Consider the following 8399-nt stretch of genomic DNA (forward strand, 5'->3'; position numbering starts at 1 on the left):
TTGGCATTTTTCCTATTTTGTTGCATTACAACCTGTAATTTAAATGGATTTTTTTGGGGATTCCATGTAATGGACATACACAAAATAGTCCAACTTGGTGAAGTGAAATGAAAAAAATAACTTGTTTCAAAAAATTCTGAAAAATAAATAACGGAAAAGTGGTGCGTGCATATGTATTCACCCCCTTTGCTATGAAGCCCCTAAATAAGATCTGGTGCAACCAATTACCTTCAGAAGTCACATATTTAGTTAAATAAAGTCCACCTGTGTGCAATCTAAGTGTCACATTATCTGTCACATGATCTCAGTATATATACACCTGTTCTGAAAGGCCCCAGAGTCTGCAACACCACTAAGCAAGGGGCACCACCAAGCAAGCAGCACCATGAAGACCAAGGAGCTCTCCAAACAGGCCAGGGACAAAGTTGTGGAGAAGTACCGATCAGGGTTGGGTTATAAAGAAATATCTGAAACTTTGAACATCCCACGGAGCACCATTAAATCCATTATTAAAAAATGGAAAGAATATGGCACCACAACAAACATGCCAAGAGAGGGCCGCCCACCAAAACTCACGGACCAGGCAAGGAGGGCATTCATCAGAGTGGCAACAAAGAGACCAAAGATAACCCTGAAGGAGCTGCAAAGCTCCACATCGGAGATTGGAGTATCTGTCCATAGGACCACTGTAAGCCGTACACTCCACAGAGCTGTGCTTTACGGAAGAGTGGCCAGAAAAAAGTAATTGCTTAAAGAAGAAAATAAGCAATCACGTTTGGTGTTCACCAAAAGGCATGTGGGAGACTCCCCAAACATATGGAAGAAGGTACTCTGGTCAGATGAGACAAAAATTAGCTTTTTGGCAATCAAGAAAAACGCAATGTATGGCGCAAACCCAACACCTTTCATGACCCCGAGAACACCATCCCCACAGTGAAGCATGGTGGTGGCAGCATCATGCTGTTGGGATGTTTTTCATCGGCAGGGACTGGGAAATTGGTCAGAATTGAAGGAATGATGGATGGCGCTAAATACAGGGAAAGTCTTGAGGGAAACCTGTTTCAGTCTTCCAGAGATTTGAGACTGGAACGGAGGTTCACCTTCCAGCAGGACAATGACCCTAAGCATACTGCTAAAGCAAAACTCTAGTAGTTTAAGGGGAAACATTTAAATGTCTTGGAATGGCCTAGTCAAAGCCCAGACCTCAATCCAATTGAGAATCTGTGGTATGACTTAAAGATTGCTGTACACCAGTGGAACCCATCCAACTTGAAGGAGCTGGAGCAGTTTTGCCTTGAAGAATGGGCAAAAATCTCAGTGGCTAGATGTGCCAAGCTTATAGAGACATACCCCAAGAGACTTGCAGCTTAAATTGCTGCAAAAGGTGGCTCTACAAAGTATTGATGAATAGTTATGCACGCTCAAGTTTTCTGTTTTTTTGTCTTATTTCTTGTTTGTTTCACAATAAATAATATTTTTTACCTTCAAAGTGGTAGGCATGTTGTGTAAATCAAATGATACAAACCTCCCAAAAATCTATTTTAATTCCAGGTTGTAAGGCAACAAAATAGGAAAAATGCCAAGGGGGGGGTGAATACTTTCGCAAGCCACTGTATGTGTATATGTATGTGTATGTATGTATGTATGTATGTATGTATGTATATTTGCGAGTGTAAAAACATATGGGGGATTGAAAGTGATGCAGACAATTACATTTATGAAATGTACAATCTATCTGCAATATTAAAGCTGATCTACCCCCCCAAAAAACTAAAGATATATTCAAAAAAAAAATCTGAGCAAGATTACTGAATGTAGGTACATTATTTGCAGTGATACGTTTTTTGTTGTTGTCACGACTTCCTCCGAAGCTGCCTCCTCTCCTTGTTTGGGCAGGCTTTGGCATTCGTCGTCACCGGCCTTCTAGCCACTGCCGCTCCTCATCTCATCATTCCATTTGTTTTGTCTTGTTTATTACACACACCTGGTTCATATCCCCTCATCAGTATCGGTATAAGTATTCCCTCTGCCCCCAATGTCTTTGTGTGTGATTGTTTATTGTGGAGGTCACTATAGCTCGGTGGAGCTATATTGTATTTTGTATCGCCAGGATATTCACTCGTGTGCCTTGTTTTCTACAGTGCGCCATATTTACCGCACTGGAGTGTTTTACGCATTGCTGCGTACCGCCGTATTGCAGAATAAACCATATATTCTGTGATTTACCTTCCTGCGCCTGACTCCGTCCAAAATCACCCGCTACAGTTGCTGTGCACTCTCCTCAAACAATAGCATGGTATTTTTTCCTATCCCTCATTTGTCACTGTGTTGCAAACATATTGGCATAGCATCATTTCGACTTGAAGGAGAAGGTTGTACTTACTACTGAACCTGAAGTCGAAACCATTCCAGCTAAGACCTACTGTGCTTCCAGGGGCAGACTACCAAGTAGCAAATCAAATGGGGACTATTTGATTTTGTAGCAGGAAACCTTTCTCACTGGCTGTAGGCAACAATGTTCCTATACTTTTCAGGACCTGTGGGTAGGCTGTCACCACAAGGTGGCAAGCTCTAGTTACTCAAAGTGGGTCTCCTAAAGAGAGCAAGGATGTAATGGAGGTTTCAATAATGACAGTACAGATCTATCTAAGGATGGTTTTGGCCATGTTGGACCCATAAACACCTATTCTGTTCATATGGATTAAATTGTGTATTTGATGAGTTGATTATCATTTAATTGTTGTACATATTTATCGAAGTTCCTTTCACTGCTTACGTTATTTAACTTAAATGTCACTCCTATGTCATTAAGTTCTGTTATAAGACAGTGTAACATGGAACAGGATCAGTCCTGCATTGTGGGTCAGTCGCTTTCAATTAGCCTAGTCATTGTGCAGATTGAAGCCAGAAGATAATCTTAACCAACTTCTATTGGCAGGGCGACAGTAATGTGGCAAATCACCATTACTAAACTTTTTGAAACAATCATCAGACATGCATCTGGATTATGCGATATGTTTATCTCCTTTAAAGACCCAGTGCAGTGAAAATTATGTTTTTCCTGTGTTTTGTATCTTGTTGCACAACAGCTGAAGAAACTAACACTGTAAAAGTGTGGGAATTTTTTTTATTTCCTGATAGTTGCTAGTTGAAAATACGATCTAGCTGGTTTACATGAGCAGGAATTTCGGCTTTCCATGGTACATCACCATATGGTAAATTGGTTAATAGACCAAACCTCTCTGCCAATAACAGCTAGTTTTCAGTTTTCCCCTCCCCACTCAGACCACTCCCAGACAGTCCTAGCAAAATTCGGTAACACTTTTGGTCACAGGTCCAGGAATGGCTGAAGAATTGCAACATTTACCTGGAGCTAACGCTGCAGATAGCAATACTGGGTGATTTGAAAATTCATAGCCAATCGATCAATAATGTAATAATACTTTATCTTTCGTTTACAATCTGTAGAAACTATGAGAATAGAAAGGTTCAGAACTTTTGTGAAGCAAAATATATTGCAAATAGAAATCCAATATGGATGGTGTTAAGAGACAGATGGGAGGGGTTGAATGGAGCTGAAGGGTGGGACTAATAACAACAAGATACCAAATGTAAATATACTGTGTCTGTGAAATGTATATAGGTTCAGAACTTTTGTGAAACAGCACAGTCAAAAATATATGGCAAATAGAAATCAAACTGGATGGACATCAGAAATAGATGGGAGAGGTTGAGGGTAGAGGAAGGACTAAAAACAAAGAATGTATAACTATTGTCAAATAGATTGTGTCCGTAAAATGTTTATAGTATGTATAAGCTGGAAGTAGTACATGCCCTTATATCATTCGTCAGTCAAAAAGAGGGTGTTTTGTCCTGCTCCTGTAAGACATAGACCACTCTAATATTATGTTGTATCTCAATGCGGTATACTTCTTTGTCATGTCCCTTTAATTATTTTTGGCAGCCGCTAGTGATCTGAGTCAGCTAATCTATTTGTTAACCTCTACGGGATCGGTGTCCCGTATACGGGACGGTTGAGCTAACATGTGCTAATGTGATTAGCATGACTGTTGTAAGTAACAGTAAACTTTCCAGGACATAGACATGTCTTATATGGGCAGAAAGCTTAAATTATTGTTAATCTAACTGCACTGTCCAATTTACAGTAGCTAGTACAGTGAAAAAAATACCATGCTATTGTTTGAGGAGAGTGCACAACAACAAAAAACGTATCACGGCAACTGGTTTGATACATTCACCTCTGAAGGTAAATAATGTACTAACATTCAGTAATCTTGCTCTGATTTGTCATCCTAAGGGTGCACACACACTGCTGCCATCTAGCGGCCAAAATCTAAATTGCGCCTAAACTGCAATATTATATTGTGGCCTTTCTCTTGCATTTCAAAGATGATGGAAAAAGAAAAAGAATAGAAAACGCATGTTTTTGGTTTATATTATCTTTTACCAGATCTAATGTGTTATATTCTCCTACATTAATTTCATATTTCCACAAACTTCAAAGTGTTTCCTTTCAAATGGTATCAAGAACATGCATATCCTTGCTTCAGGTTCTGAGCTACAGGCAGTTAGATTTGGGTATGTCATTTTAGGCGAAAATTGAAAAAAAGGGTCCGATCCTTAAGAGGTTAAACAGTGCTGCTGCAGTAGTGGAACATTAACAGATTAACCAAATCTATTTTTTGATGTTGGATTCAGCACTGTGATAGAATAATCATCTGATGAATGTTATATGTGTAACACTTAACAACACACCTGTTTTAGGAACAGTCGAATTTGGAGAATTTGACGCAGGGCACAAGGTTTGGATTAAAATGACGTTTTAATTCAAATAGACACAAATTCATCAACACATAAATTAATCAACACACAAAAACACAATAAAAAATGGTGTCGGTCACAAATAGAAAAGTATCAGTGTGTGTGTTCATTTTGTAGGCCTACTCGGGTAGTGTGGGTGTGCAAGTTGGAGCGCTTTTCTTATCTGTATCCAATGAATTATCCAATGACGAGGCGCATCCTCAATGAGAAGGTTTGAAGAAGCAATACAAGCAGCGCAGCCTGCACTTGCCAGTCAGTCAAATGGGTTGTTTAGATAGCTCGCCATTCTTTGAGATCGTTGAATCAGCACTCTGGTCTCAAAATCAAGTAATAAAATAAAAAAATCTGTGCAGAGCAGCAAAGGATCTCAGTTAGAAAGTCATAGTTACTGGTAAAAGTTCTCAATTCTCAATGTAGACAAGACACTGACTCCATAAAAACTGCTAGCAACAGTACTGTAGCTAACATATAATTATCAAATAAATGCTAGAATATGGACGCTAGTATAACATATTTACATAAAATAGCATCACAATATCATAAAACTATTCACAAAGAAACAATTTCATAACAGGAATAATAGTATCTCTAACATATATGATACCATTTCCATTAAAATACCTTAGGTATCGGCATATATATTATATACAGTACCAGTCAAAAGATTGGACACACCTACTCACTACAGGGTTTTTCTATTTTTGTACTATTTTCTACATTGTAGAATAATAGTGAAGACATCAAAACTATGAAATAACACATATGGAATCATGTAGTAACCAAAAAAGTGTTAAACAAATCAAAATATATTTTATATTTGAGATTCTTCAAAGTAGCCACCCTTTGCCTTGATGACAGCTTTGCACACTCTTAGCATTCTCTGAGTTGGACCGCAGAGTGAAGGAAAAGCAGCCAACAAGTGCTCAGCATATGTGGGAACTCCTTCAAGAATGTTGGAAAAGCATTCCAGGTGAAGCTGGTTGAGAGAATGCCAAGAGTGTGCAAAGCTGTCATCAAGGCAAAGGGTGGCTACTTTGAAGAATCTCAAATATAAAATATATTTTGATTTGTTTAACACTTTTTGGGTTAGTACATGATTCCATATGTGGTATTTCATAGTTTTGATGTCTTCACTATTATTCTACAATGTAGAAAATAGTAAAAATAAAGAAAAACCCTGGAATTAGTAGGTGTGTCCAAACTTTTGACTGGTACTGTATACAAATAACTATCAATAGAAAACAGGTCAAACTAAACGAAGTGCAGCTAGTTTACTGTCTTTCCAGCTTCTGTTTTAAGTGATTGTGTTAGTTGTGTTGTTGGCTAGCTCCTCTGAACAACAGTGTCCTTACGAGAGAGCACATTTTCTATGCCAGGCGAACTCGTGCATCATTAGCTCATTGTTATGGATGTATCCAAATAAATGTCACTTGAAAACAGCTTAAACAAACGCAAATGCTGCTACTTTGCTGTTATTCTATCTGCACTTTTTGACGTGAGTGTAAATTAGCCGTAGTTGGCTAGCTAGCAAGCAAGGGATAAGAACGTTGTCAGCCAGTATGACAACGGAGCATTTAGAACGAAAGACTGGGTCGTGTCCATAGATACAGAACAAAAAGACTGAACGACTGGGTCACTCTTTGGCATAGAACGAAAGACTGGGCGGCTTGGGTAGAAACCCTAGATTTGTGTCAGGACTATATCTTGTGGAAGGATGAAATAGTATGAATAAATTAATCAAAATAAAGTTTACAATGGAAATATGTAAATCATTATTTGAATATGTTGTTAAACCATTGTATAAAAGTTGTAATGCCCACGAAGCCGGTGTTTGGAGGATATATTGGCGCGGTTTGCCGGCCAAAGACGATCGACACCAGTGCCAACATATCCTCCAAACACCGGCTTCTCTGGCATTAGCATTTAAATAAGAATGGGCCAAATAACAATGGGATTTAAAAAATAATAAAAGTTGACTATTATAATGATATTATTATTATTGTTATTACTACTATTATTAATAGTAGCATTATAAATAATGTTCTGTTATTTGTTAAACTGTTGTTACCATAATAACTATCTAGTAATCATTACTCTTAATGCTGTTAACAATATTGTCAATGCTTTAATATTATTTGTGCTATTAAGGCTATTCATTATTTTATTTTTAAGTCTGCTAACATTTCCTATAAAAATGTTACGAATTTCGACCATTTGTATAATTTTTTTTACCATCTTCATTGCGGGACTTCTATCTAGAATGGAAATCGCCGAGGTCACGGCTTTATTCTTGCCAGGTCTGGCTTATTCGTTCTAGTGTCTCAGTAGTGCGGATGCGTGCGTGTCGTCCGTGGCGTTTCCATTGTTTGATCTCTCTCCGGATCTATTGGTTGTTGTGTCGCCTCGCCTGATCAGGGGGACACGACCTTTGTCACGTAGCATAGCCGTGCGGTTCTGCAGCATCCCAAATGATGGTGAGGTTCACGTACACAGTTTACAGAGGGTAAGACTGACAGGTTAGGGGTGATAGACAAATGTTTTCTACTGCCTATCACTCAGACACGCACCACTATTGACATGAAAACACACAAAAAGAGTTGGAATGATAACCTCTGCATGAACCAGTGTTAGACAGTTTTTTAAATCAATGGGTTTCATTGATTCAAATCGGGGTTGCGTTGTACAAAGTTTCTTAATTCCCACAGCACTACGTTGTCTTGCCCTAGTTGACAGCATAGTTTAGCTACCTAGCTGATTCATCTAGCATACATTAGCGATGATCAGCTGATTTAGCTTCCTACCCACCCCAGGAGAGGTTCTAGCAAAGAAGTATCCCCATCAAAGGTCTGTGCACGGCCCTCAGCTGAACCTATTATTTCAGTTATCTTCTCCTGCGCTCTCAGCTCCTTTGCTACTGAAATGTGTCCCCTAAAAGTTATTTTTGTAATCTAGGTTATAAATAGATTTATAATCCCCTTAACCCTCCCTCCAACAAAGTAAAGCTCTTTATTACTACTTATTCTTTATCACTAATTTGATCAGCTATGATTACAGTCATGTTAGGTAATAACAACAGTAATCTATATGTTTCAACAATTCATATACAGTGGGGTCCAGTATGATTTGATCCCTTGATAAAGATGAGCAAAAAATACTGTATAAAACAAATACAAATACTGAGCTATATTGTATGCTTTTATACTAATACAATTTCTAGAAATAAGTAATAAAACAAGTAATAGATACAAATCTAAAAAAGATAGGGGTCAAAATGGATGGATCCCTTGTTTTCAATACTCCAGCACCCTCCCTTGAGAGGATGATGACACTTAGCCCTTTTCTAAAATGTTTTATGAGATTTGAGAACACAATTCCTCCATACATAATCTTTCCAGATCCTTGATATCCTTCGTCTGCGCTTATGGACTGCCCTTTACAATTCAAACCACAGGTTTTCAATGGGGTTCAAGTCCGGAGACTGAACTGGCCATTGCAAAATGTTGATTTTCTGGACAATTAACAATTTATTTGTGGATTTTGATTAGTGCTTGGGGTTA

The sequence above is a fragment of the Coregonus lavaretus genome, assembly GCF_964263955.1.
Source record: "Coregonus lavaretus genome assembly, chromosome: 3".
NCBI lineage: Eukaryota > Metazoa > Chordata > Actinopteri > Salmoniformes > Salmonidae > Coregonus > Coregonus lavaretus.